The sequence below is a fragment of the Panthera onca genome, chromosome B2, assembly GCF_046562875.1.
Source record: "Panthera onca isolate mPanOnc1 chromosome B2, mPanOnc1 haplotype 2, whole genome shotgun sequence".
NCBI lineage: Eukaryota > Metazoa > Chordata > Mammalia > Carnivora > Felidae > Panthera > Panthera onca.
The window spans coordinates 102,192,379-102,205,966 of record NC_138343.1 but is presented as its reverse complement, the minus strand read 5'-3'; the positions used below and the strand labels follow the sequence as shown (position 1 = coordinate 102,205,966).

The 13,588-nt window shown below is 37.8% G+C and overlaps 1 pseudogene; it reads right to left on the bottom strand.

The window, feature by feature from the left end:
- Positions 1 to 1,262: 1,262 nt before the first annotated feature.
- On the bottom strand, positions 1,263 to 3,482 carry LOC132668002 (alpha-ketoglutarate dehydrogenase component 4 pseudogene; annotated as a pseudogene).
- Between the last annotated feature and the right edge of the window lie 10,106 nt (positions 3,483 to 13,588).

Genomic DNA, 13,588 nt, shown 5'->3' with positions numbered 1-13,588 from the left:
TAAATAATTATTGGTCATGAGATATGGGGTAAATCAAAAATATTTTAAGATTGTTGGGTCACCTAGGTGGCTCAGTTGGTTAAGCGTCAGACTTCGGCTCAGGTCATGATTTCCCGAGTCTGAGATGTGCTGACAGCTCCGAGCCTGGAGCCTGCTTCAAATTCTATCTCCCTCTCTCTCTCTGCCCCTCCCCCACTTGTTCTCTCTCTCTCTCTCTCTCTCTCTCTCTCTCTCTCTCTCTCAAAAATAAACATTAAAAAACTTAAAAAAAAATGATTGTTGCTACATATTCTTTTAAATTGGCTGTATTTTTCTCTGTATATAAAGTAATACCTCTCCATTGTTAAAAAAACAGAAAATATAGTAATACATAAAATATAAAAACAAGAATCAGTTGTACTGTGTCCCCTTCCCCATCATGGTAGAAAACCAATGTTAAATACCTTTTAATTACTTTCCTATTTACAAACACAAACATATCCATACATATTTTTACACATACATCCACACATATTTTTACAAAATCGGGTATTGTATTATACATATTTTAAACTGCTTTTACTTTTTTTTTAATAAAATTTCCAAGGATAGTGTTCTGTTAATGTAAAGCTATATCATAATTTTAATGACTGCATAGTATACTCTTTTATCAATTACCAGAATTTGCTAACTTTTTATTGACTATTATTTAGATTGCATTCATTTAAAAAAAATTTTTTTTAATGTTTATTTATTTTTGAGAGAGACAGAGACAGAGTGTGAGGAGGGGAGGGGGCAGAGAAAGGGAGACAGATTCTGAAGCAGGCTCCAGGCTCTGAGCTGTCAGCACAGAGCTCGACGCGGGGCTCGAACTCACGGAGCACAAGATCATGACCTAAGCTGAAGTCGGGCACTTAACCGAGTGAGCCACCCAGGCGCCCCTAGATTGACATTCATTTTTTATCATTATTTTATTTTTTTCATTAAAAATAAAAGATGCAATAATGTTTCTTTCTAAAATGCCTTGAGATTTGGGGTTAAAAAAATAAAATACACGTGGAGACTATTACTACCTATAAGTTACTATATAGGTTTTTCTGCCAACTTTACATAGATGGCTTTAACAAAGTATAAAGATGAAAATGTATTTGGCCTTGGTATAAAGGTCAGTGAATTTAAATAAGGATGATGGTTACAGCAGAGCTGGTAATTTCTTTAAAAATTTTTATAAATGTATACTTTAATAAGAATATAAGCAAATAGGTAAGTTTGTGGAGAAGCTGACCAAGATACATATATTAGGAGATATGTCCATCTAAATCTTCTATATTTCCTTTTTTTTTCCTTACAGAATATTTATTCAAGTTGTTTAATGTGTAATTTCTCATGTGCCATTTTGGAAGTCCTTTACTGTAAAGACCATTCTTTGGTCTGATTACAAACAGCAGCCACACCGTCAGTGATTATTCTGGACCCCCACGTTGGATAAATTCAATTTCTTCTCGAGACGCAAGTTTCCTTCTGTATTTCTGACGTAATGTTTTTATTATTTCTGCAGTGCCTGGTGGACCCTGATGAATCAGCAAATCTGGTGATTTCCTGCCCTTAGAACGCTGTGAAATTGAAGAAGAGTGAGATGGGAGTCCTGCTGAGCTCAAAACTTTTGATACATTGAGTTTAGGATGGTCTCTTCTGTCAGGGAACCTTATTCATGGACTATGTGGTTTGACTACCTGAACAACTCTGCTGGCAGACGCCATCTTGATGCCCCTGATGGTTTCATTTTAAAACATTAATCCCACTGGTGTCTACTGAATTACCTACGAAATGTGTGACACTTGCCTCCACACTACAGAAATGTAACGTGGCTTGAGATGTCTCCCTGCTGAAGAGGGAGGAGACAGGGATGGGTATAGGTGATCCTGAGGACTTGCCACCTGACATCCGCAAGGTTGCTTATGGGATGATGAAGGAAGTTCAGTGTTAAGTGTTAGAAAGAAACATGTTTTCTACTTTTATAATTAAAAGACTGTTCTTAAGAGCAGGGCTTTTCTTCCTGGTGTTTCTTTCTGTGTAAGAAACAAGTAAAATTCTCACTTGCCTAACAGCAGGATACATTTAACAACCCTCAACATCCTTCTAAGGAAGAGCCTCCCAGGCAAATATTTTCTGTGAGGCTTCTGAGGTGGTTTCTTTCCCCCTTGGGCTTGGGCCAGCCATCTGTTAATTGTGGGTCTGGTTTCTTTCTTGCCTTCTGTCACACCCAACTCAGTGGGCCTGGCCACAAAAGGAAGTCAACATTGACCACACAAAGACACCCTCTGTCGTCAACTCCACCGAGGCTGGCTGCACTGCTGGTATCATTTGTTCTGTACTTCAGGGGACCCTACGTCGGTTGGGACTCAGTGCCAAAGAATCTCTACTTCTGGAGAATGTGGTGGTGATGTCCTTGTGTAATTTCTCCTCCGGAATACAAGACCACTCACTGTATCAAGTACTGTACTTCTCAGAGGCATCTTTCTCTGCAAAATTGGGAACCTCATGGGAAGAAACAATATTTTTAGCTCAACGAACTGTTTGAATCTAGGTTAGTGTGATCCAAAATTGTACGAAATCCACGCCAGCCTATTTTCTTTGCCTCCATCAATAAATTTAGAAAGTGCAGATTAGTGTAACCATATCAACTCCATTTTATTTAATGCTTTTAGCAGTGCTATGTGTTTTCCATATCAGGCTTCTGGGAAGCAAATATTCACACTGTCAGATAATGCAAATGACAAGTGTATTCGCCATATCCTTACCTCCGGATATACGCTTGGTCAAAAGTTTGAGATGAAGAAGAATGAGACTGGGGACCAACAGGCATATATATTTTCAGTCAAGATGACAAAAATCTGGGCCAACGTAGACATCAGATTTTATATTGAATGATTTGTTAACAGATTAAATATGGGAAGTAGAAGATAAGCTGGAGTCATAATAATATTAATATTATTAATGGTAATAATATTGGTAATTGGTATTGGTAATTTATTGGTAATAAAATTGGTAATAACAATGGTAATCACAATGACTGCTAGAGTTTATTGGAAGCTTTCTGTTTTCCAGGGTCATGCTAAGCACATTATATACTTAACCTTGTTTCTCTTCCACAACAACTGATCTAGGCAAATACTATTATTGTCATTATTATTTCTATTTTTGAGATCAGAAGATTGAGGTGCAAAGTGATTAATTAGCTTGTCCTATCACCTTAAGGGTAGAAAGTGACAGAGCTGAGATTTTTACCAGATCCTGGGCTCTTAATTACTGCACCATACTGCTTATGAGCACTTATCTTTCACTGTGCTTTTCTGCACTGTGCAGGCTATTATTACTATATAATAAGATACCCCTATAAAGACCTAAGGAAGGAAAAGGTTGCTCAGGGTTCCTTATCTGAAGAGAACCACCATTGCAGGGAGTTAAAACTCAGGCCAGCCAATGGGGTTTATTTTACCCATTGCGGCCATTGCTACATTTCCATGTCTAGATCTTTCTAAGCTCATCATGACATAGGACTTTTAAGGAATTGCTTTGGGACCTTTGCACAGAGCTTCCTATCAGGGAAATGTACTCTGTGTGCAGTGTTTACTCTCTACAATGTAGGCCCTGGGCGTGGGGTGCTTGCGATGGTTTCTCTCTCCCTCTCTGTCTCTCTCAGAATCATTAATGACTTCACTATCCATCCCTTCTATATAAATACCCCCAACCACCGTTCTCCCTAGGCCCACTCCTAAAGCTCCCTTTCCTTTTTAGCTCATCTCCACCTGGCTCATTCTTCAGGTGTCACTGGTGCCGGCTGCGGCATCTTCCACCTGTGCATCCAGCCTTCTGGACAAGGGTCATCCCTTCGATCCAGATAATGCATGCTGTGATCCAGGCAGCCAGGGAGCTGGAGCGAGAGGACAAAGACACGCTGGCACTCTTTGGCCTGCTCTTTCAGGTCTGCAGAAGCTGCCTTAGGAACATAGCAAGATATCCAACCGGTCATGAGGGACTGCGTGGTTTCTGTCAGGGCTTTCATGAAATGTCAAAGTGATGAATAGCTTTGACATGTCTTATTGATGTCATGTCCACGCTCCACTATATCCATGTTGGCTCTTCCACGGTGTGAATCTAACAGAGCATTTGGGGTAGGCCCAGCAATTAAATCCATCTCAGGCCTTCTCATTAAGGCCAGTGAGGTCTTCTGTTTTCATTAATTGTATTTTCATTAGTTGCAGGGGAGTCTTTCAAAATTCATCGTAATTTTGTCCTTCTGTGAATCTGGGGAGCAGGCAACTACAAGTACAAATTCTATGCTAATAACCCAAAGCTTTTAACAGTAATTGACTCTTCCTTTGTTGAGGGCCCCACAGGAAGATGGGCTTGGCTACCACACATTAGAACTAACATGGTGGTGTTGGGGCGCCTGGGTGGCTCAGTCGGTTAAGCGTCCAACTTCTGCTCAGGTCATGATCTCGCGGTCCGTGAGTTCGAGCCCCGCGTCGGGCTCTGTGCTGACAGCTCAGAGCCTGGAGCCTGTTTCAGATTCTGTGTCTCCCTCTCTCTGACCCTCCTCCGTTCTCTCTCTGTCTCAAAAAATAAAAAATAAACGTTGAAAAAAAAAGAACTAACATGGTGGATGAAAAGGGAATTTTGAAGGTATGACTTCTTGCCCTTGGCCTAAATTTGCAAGCATGTCTACAGTCACATGTGGAAGCTTCAAATTTAAAATATTGTAAGAGGGGGCGCCTGGGTGGCTCAGTCGGTTAAGCGTCCGACTTCGGCTCAGGTCACGATCTTGCGGTATGCGAGTTTGAGCCCCGCATCGGGCTCTGTGCTGACCGCTCAGAGCCTGGAGCCTGTTTCAGATTCTGTGTCTCCTTCTCTCTCTGTCCCTCCCCCGTTCATGCTCTGTCTCTCTCTGTCTCAAAAATAAATAAACGTTAAAAAAATAAAATAAAATAAAATTAAATTAAATTAAATTAAATAAATTAAATATTGTAAGAGAAATCCTCTACTCTGAAGACACCGCAATGTAATGGTTTCTTTCTCTCTCTCTCTCTTGCAGAATCATTAGTAACTATTCCCTTAATAAAATGTATAAGCTATTTTTCTACTGATCTCTAATACACGCAATTGTCCTAAATATGGGGCTTCATTTTTCTTTTAATAGGTTGATATACTACATAATACATTCATCTGGTTCAAAAATGAAAGATGTAAAACATGGTAACTTTCTTTCCTACTTTCGCTTCCCCAACTTTCTCTTACCATCATGGCTAATCACTATTTTCAGTTCTTTGAATTGTTGCAGGGTTTTTAATGCGTGCAAAGGCCTCTACTAATGCACGTGCACACACACACATAATCTTTAAGAACTAATAAGGCAGCATTCATTCATTCATATACCTAGTCATCCAACAAAGGGAGGCATCCTAATGTGTCTAAAAGCATGGACTTCAAGGTCAAACAGAAGACCCTGGTTTGAATTCTGGCCCCATTTCTTACTAGTCATTTAACTGATGAAGTTACACCTCTCAGTGCTTTCATCTCCACAGCACCACAGTGAGGACAAGAACACCTACTTACAGGTGGGTGACAATCAAATGCAAAGAAATATATGAAACAAATCTTAGTGCCCATTACATAATGAGTTTCCAGTCTTATTATCATATATTGACACGTAAGATGTGTAACTCACAACCCCTACCCTTATGGAGTTTACAAATAACAGGAAGGATGGACTTCATTCAATTTAATTTCTTTTTCGTGGAGAAAAACATCCAAGGAAACAAAAAGGCAAGACACAGAGCAAGAGAAAATATGTGCAAAACCTATCCGACAAAGGACTTTTATCTGGAATTTATAAAGCACTCTTACAACTCAAGAACAACCCAATTTTAACCCTGGGCAAAACGCTTAGGCTTTTCACCAAAGAAGAGATACAGATGGCTACTAAACACCATGAAAAGTAACTCAACACAATTACTCATTAGGGAAGCGCAAACGAAGAGTGTACTGAGACACCACAACGGCGACTAGTATGAAAAAATTAAAGACTGACGACCAAGGGCTAATGAGGATGGGGAGCAACTGGAACTCTCATGTGACGATGGTGGGAAACAGTCTGGTGTTTTCATCCGACCCAGCAATTTCACTCCTAGGTATTTGCCAAAGTAACATGAAAACACATGTCCGCACAAAGATCTGTTTGCAAATGTTCATAGCAGCACTATTCATTGAAATTAAAAATAGGAGCAATTCAAATGTCGGTCTACTAATAAATTTTGTGGTATATCTCTTTAAAAAGGAACAAAATATGTTCAAAAGCAGCATGGATGAACCTCAGAAACTTTATCCTAATTGAAAGTCATATATTAAAAAAAAAAAGACATATCCTCTATGGTTCCACTTATAGGAGAATCTAGAAAAGGCAAAACTATAATGACAAAAAGGAACAGAGTTTACCCAGAGTTTGGAGGAGGGGGCCAACTTCAAAGGGGCACAAAAAACCTTTTTGGGGATTATAGAAGTGTTTTATATCTTGGTTGTGATGGTGATTATACAATTGTATGCAGCTGCCAAAATTCATCAACTATGCACTTTAAATGGGTGGATTTTAGTATGTGTAAATTATACCTCAACAAAAAAGAAGGGGACAAAACAGTCTTCAAGGAGATATGAAAGGAATAAGCGTTATGGAAATCGAGAAGAGAAAGTTGGATCATATGCTGAGGAAGTAGCATATGTGAGCTACCTCTGGAAGGATGAGCAGAATTTAGACATGGTTTTGTTCTTATGGGAATATTCCATCTGATGGGAACAGTGTGAGCATGGACGAAGAGCATGGGGAAATGTTGAGAGAGTGCCTAAGACCCCAACTTGATTCAAATTCAAATTTGTGATTGAGGAGTAGAGGAGAAAAATGAGGTTGGAGACATAGGCCGGGACCCAAAATCTTGCTGTGCTTTGAATGGAAGGTAAGGAGATTGGACTTAATTTGGCAGAAAGAACAAATAAATAAAATAAAGGCTTTTGAGCAGGGTGTCATGGGTTGTTGACAACATAATTTTATCTGTGCTTTTGATCATGAGGAAACTAATTATGGTCTGTGGGCCAAATGCAGCCCACTGTCTATTGTTGTAAATAAAGCTGTATTGGAATCCAGCCATGCTCATTCTCTTATGTAATGTCTATGGTTGCTTTTACTGTCTGGTTTTTTACAGAAAAAGTTTGCTGACCTCTACTTTGGATGAACCAACCTGTCAGACTCTTTGGAAAGTGCAAAACTCTTTTCTCTTCAAGACAGCTTGAATTAGCAGAGAATTAATACTTACATCTTCATGTCAAACTTCTTGTATGAATTTCTTTAAATTACACGTAGAAGCTTGTGGCCTGAAATATCGGCACAGATTGCTAATTTTAGTAGAATTATACTATATGTGTTCTTTTGTGACTAGTATTTTTTTGCTGAACAGTATGTTTATAAGATTCATTTAAGTTGGTGACTATATGTATAGTTTGTTCATTTTCATGGCATTGCAGTATTTCACTACACAAATATGTCAGAATTTGTTTATCCCTATCACCTTTATATAAGATTTTATATATTTTTATATAATATTTATAATATTTTATATATGATATATTTATATAATGTATATAAATATATATATAAATATTTATATAATATTTATATGATATTGCTAAACATATTCTTACAGTCTGGTGCACGTAGGGATTGTGTCGCTAAGATATATATTTAAGAATGGAATTGCTTGCTAGTCTTAGCAATGTATGCATTCAACTCTATTAATAAATGTCGTATTATTTTTTCCAAGTAATTTTTGTGGTTGGAAATTTGTCCCCCAAAGAGATATGTCGAAGTGCTAACACCTGATACCTGTGAATGTAACCATATTTGAAAATTGGGTCTTTGTAGATGTAATCAAGTTAAGATAAGGTCATACTAGATTAGGATAGATACTGAATCCACTGACTAGGATCCTTATAAGGAGAGAGTGATGTGGAGACCAGGAGACATACCCAGAGGAAAGATGGCCAAGTGAAGACAGGCAGAAATTGGAATGATGTAGCTACATTTCTGGCAACCATAAGCATAGCAAGATTCTTCTCTAGAGCCTTCAGGAATGGTCTGGCCCTGCTGAAACCTTGATCTTGGACTTCTGGCCTCCAGAACTATGAGAAAATAATGTTATTTCAAGTCACTCCGCTATGGTAATTTGTTATGGCATCCTTAAGAAACAAAAACAGTGATCATACGGATTCTATTCTCAATAACATTTCTTTTCCTGTACATCCTCATTAGCAGTTGATATTATCAAACTTTTATTTGTAAATAAGAGCATATAGGATTATTTGGAATAATATTACAGGAATAAAAATTATACTAGTGGAACAGAATAGAGGGCAAGAATCAAATTCTCACATTTATAAACACTTGATTTATGATAAGAATATTCTTCATAGAAAGGGGGAAATAGAATTGACCTTTTAGAAAATAATGCTGACACAATTGGATATCCTTATGAGGAAAAAAATGCAACTGGATTCCAATATTACACCATAAACAAAAATCAATTCCAGGTAGATTAACTACTTAAACAGGAGAGGCCATGATATAAACCTTTCAGAAAATGATATAAAAGAATATCTTGGGATACTCAAGAAAAAAGCAACTTGGGATAAGCAAGAAAAAAATTAACAAATTGTACCATTTTAAAATTAATGGTTTCAGAATTTTACTTCTAGCTGAGATGATATAACAGGTACTGGATTTAACCTCTCTCCTGAAACAACTTAAAATTTGGGCAAAACATATGAAATAATAGTTTTGAGATATCAGACAGAGTAGTGATCCATGAGAGAAAGAAAACAAATGTTGTTCTGGGCTAAATTGTGCCCATTCACCCCCACAAATTCATATGTGGAAGTCTTAACCTGTAGGACTGGATTTGAAGATAAGGTCTTTAAAATGGTGATTAGGTTAAAATGAAGCAATTAGAGTAGACCCTAATTTAATCTGATTTGTCCTTATAAGAAGAGTACATTTGGACACACAGAGAGACACCAGGGTCATGCATACACACAATAGAGAGAAAAGACTATTTGAGGTCACAGTGAGAAGGCAGCCATTTGTAATTGCTCCCACATACTTCCTAGAGTTTTTAGGTCACAGCACAGGTGAGGAAGAACACAAGTGAAGTTCACCAGTCTCCCTGAGTTGAGAAGATAGAGCTGGCAGTTAAGGGGAGTTCAGATGGTTAGAGTTCACAGGACAGAATATATATATGTATGTACATGTGTATAAAGAGAGAGCTTCAGATAGAAGCTCAGGTATGTTCTCACAAATTTCTGACAGCTGACAGAAAGAACTGTCCAAAAGAAGCAGAGAGAATACAACTTGGAGCTCAACACAGCCAGAAATAGTTTGTGTTTCCAGCAGCCAGACTAGAAAACCGCATAATTCATGTAGCATCGGTTAAAGTTCTCAGAAGAGCATCACCTTAGTGATGGCACAAAATCAGCTCCAGACTAGTGGCTGCTTGGTGTCATCTAACAAAATTGAAAAAACACCAGGCTTTTCCCATTAACTACATCTCAGAGCAAAGCTTAAGATTATTTATAGGAACAGAAAAAACTAGTCCCTAACAAAGTATAATTTATAATGTCTGGCAAGAAAAAAAAAAAAAAAAAGAAAGAAAGAAAGAAAGAAAGAAAGAAAGAAAGAAAGAAAAAGAAAAAAAAGAAAGAAAAAGACAAAATGAAAAGAAAAATCAATCATTGGAGACAGACCTATAAACTATGCAGATGAGAAAATTAGATATGTACACAAGAGATTAAAACCTTTATTATAGCTATATTCCACATGTTTAAGATGATAGAAACAGGATTAAACATGTTATATAATGACATCAAAGGTATGAAAAATACTCATATAGAACTTCCTTTTTTAAGTTTATTTATTTATTTTGAGAGAGAGTCTGTGAGCAGGGGGGAAGAGCAGAGAGAGAGAGAGAACCCCAAGCAGGCTCCATGAGGTCTGTGCAGAGCCCAATGTGGTGCTCAAACTCATGAAACAGATCATGACCTGAGCTGAAATCAAGAGTCAGATGCTTAAACCTACTGAGCCACCCAGCCGTCTCCAAATAGAATTTCTAGACATGAAAAAATACAGTGACTTAATTGAGAAAACACGGGCTGGGAGTAAGAGCAGATTAAACATTGCAGACGAAAAGATTAATAGACAAGCAATAGAAACTATTCAAAATGAGATACAGAGAAAGACTGGGAAAAACAGAATTCTACTGCACCACAGGACTGCATTAAGAGGCCTAATATACCTGTGATTCTAGTCTCTGAAGGAGAAAAGTAACAGTAGAAACAGTAAATGATGAAATAAAGACTAAAAACATTTTAAATTTGATAGAAACTATAAACCCACACATCCAAGAAGTTCAATAAACCTCTAGCACAAGAAACATGAAGAAAATGTCACCAAGGAATATAATAGATTGATCACAAGTGATAAAGATGAAAATCTTAAGAGCAACTACAGAAAGAAGACACATTGTATACAGAAAAAGATAAGAATGGCAGTAGATATCTCGTTTGAAGCAATGCAAACCAAGAGAGAGTGAAGCAGCATCTTTAAAACATGGAAAGAAAAACAGTCAAGCTAGAATTCTATACCCAGCAAAGATACCTTTTAAAACAAAAGCTAAATAAAGACTTGTTTCAGACATTAAATTAAAAATGTCTATTTCTTTAAAAGTTAAAAAGACAGAAGGAGAATGGTGAAAGTATTTAGAATACATATAACCAAAAACCAAACAAATAAAACAAGACAAACAAAAAAACTGGTATCCAGAATGTTAAATACTAGTACAAATCAATAAGCAAAATGACCAGAAGACCTGAATAGGCACTTCACAAAAGAAGAAATCAAATGGCTGATAAAGATATGAAAAATACCAAAATCTATAAGTAGCCTGAGAATTGCAAATTACAACCATACCATTAAACGCCTATCTGATTGGAGAAAAAATTAAAAGTCCATACATTATCATTCTTTTTCTGATTCATGTGAAGAGGAAAAAAAATCTATTTTTAATACCTTTCTATTCAATAAAAATAGATTCTTGTTTTTTTCCCCTGATATAGTGATAACAATGTATTGAAATGACAAAAGTGTTTAGATAAAAATGCCTCTAAACTGATTTCCTTATTAGTGAGTTGTCAGATATTCTTAATTAGAACAGATGAGCTAGAATATTGGATAAATTAAGCTATATTAACTTTTATTAATATTCTTAACAATCATGAAGCTAGAATACTGAAAAAACCCTTAATCTAGTCATTAAATTCAAAAGAATTGTTAGAGAAGTGCTAATTAACTTAACAATCAATAATTAATTTTATGATTAAGTATTAATTTAATTTAAGGAGCAGAGAGAAGCAGACTATGGTTTCACTGTATGAGTGCATCTTACCGAAGATAATTGCCTTTATGTTTAAAAAAGGGAAAAGGAAAGAAATATTCTCTTTAGGATCAGAGGACAATCTATTATTCATTTCTTTGTCCCCTGTTGTGTTTCAGCGAGTGCTTGGGACATAGAAAGTTTCTTGGGTAGAATTTTGATGTGCCATGTGTTTATAGTTACTTTAGAAAAGGCAGGGCTAAAGCCCTATTAGAGAGTTAGACTGCCTACCCTTTTTCTTACAGCATCTGATAACACTTATTGACACGGACCAGCTATATAATTAAAGAATTGTCCTCAAAATTCAAAGAAAGGGAGCTATAATTAAAGTCCATCACTTGAGACTGACTTTAGAAACCCCTGGTAGGCCCAATTATACTCAGGAAGACAGTCAATCAATGCCCTAGGTTATGAAACTGATTTATATACGAGAGAACCATCCATGAAATGCCAACCAGGAAGACAGGAAGAAGGTAGCCAAATGCTTTTCCACCACTTCTCAAAGAATATGTGAGTATGAGCCCAAGAAAACCAAATTCAGATTTAAATCCAGCAAACATTATTGAGCGTCTATTACGTGGTAGTTAACGTGCAAGTTATAGTCCTATGTAACATCTGGTTGGATCTTTACAATGGCAACAAAGCATCTGTCCTAAACTGAAAGAATTGAATTAGAACAGTGAATAAAATAATATATGAAGGTGAAGAGGATTTATGTGAATACAGAATGAAATAAACTGTGCAGACAAGCAGGAATATTTAGAATTCTCCACTGATTGCCCCATTAACTGGGATTTGACAACTCTCTTAAAGGCAGAGTGGATTGAATAACCACACACCTGCATAAAGGCTCTAATTTTGTGCTCCTCATAGTTAGCTGAGTCGCTCTCTCACCTCATGGCACTGGGTTGTATATACATATCTGTGTTTATATGAGTCATTTTATGGCTTATTTAAGGGAGTTTCAAGGGTAATTTTGACTACACACAATCTTTAGCTTTTCTGTTCACTTTATGTCTTTGCTGTAAGATGCAGTTCCACTGAGTAATACGGCCAGGATGAGGCAGCTGTATCAGAACTTAAGGTCAGGATCTAAGGCTGGACACCCTTTGAGGGAAAAAGCCACCCACTCTTTCCACTCCTAACGCTAGCTGTATATTTTCATTATAGCTGTCTAGCAAACCACTTCTAATGTTTGCTTTTGCTTAAAACAAACAACTCTGGCCATTTTTAACCTCAAAGATGGAGGTATTTTCAGAGGTGGGCCGTAATTACTTACTTTGGCAATACTACGCTTGGCATTAGCCTTGATCAGTCAGGACTGTCATGTCCCCCCGGCCCCCCACCCCCCACCCCCACCGTAAAAAAGGGAGAGGTGAACGAGCAGGCAGTGATGCAATCACTGAGGCCCCACTTTTGTCTTGGCAGGATTCTTAATTACCATTTCAGAGTGTCAAATAGGTCATCTGGAAAATGGGATATTAATCATTCACCCACTCCCTAAGTGTCAGCCAACCTGAACTAATGCCCCGTTCTGACTCCAGACCTTTAGACATACTGTCCCTCTGCCTGGCCGGCTCCTCAGCATCCTTCCAGATTGAACTTAGGAGCCCTTTCTCCGAGAAGGGAAGTCTTCCCTATTGTTCAGCAGCCCCCTCCCCACTTGGGGCCAAGAGCCACTCCTGAGGTTCCTCCAGTGCGTGGGCTTGTATCTGCCTGGTGAGCTCCACTCATCTCTTTCCTTGTCTGTGCCCCCAGCTTGGCCCTAAGCACCTTAAAGATGGAGATGATGTCTGCTTTACTTCTGTGCCTCGTTGTGATGAGTAAGAGTTTGAAAATGTTATGTTGAATAGAAGAGAAACAGAACATCTCTGTAGGGCTTCAAATGAGATGGCAAATGTAAAGTAAAAAACCTAACTCCTGACACACAGTAGGCACTCAGTATTAGTCTTTCTTTTCTCTCTCCCCATCCCTTGCCACTGCTTTCTTCTCAGGGGCTTTGCGTGACCTCACTCCCTTGTGTGAGAGGTGACTTCAGTGGAATGCGCTGAGTGACCTCTTCCTAAAGGAATGATGGGATT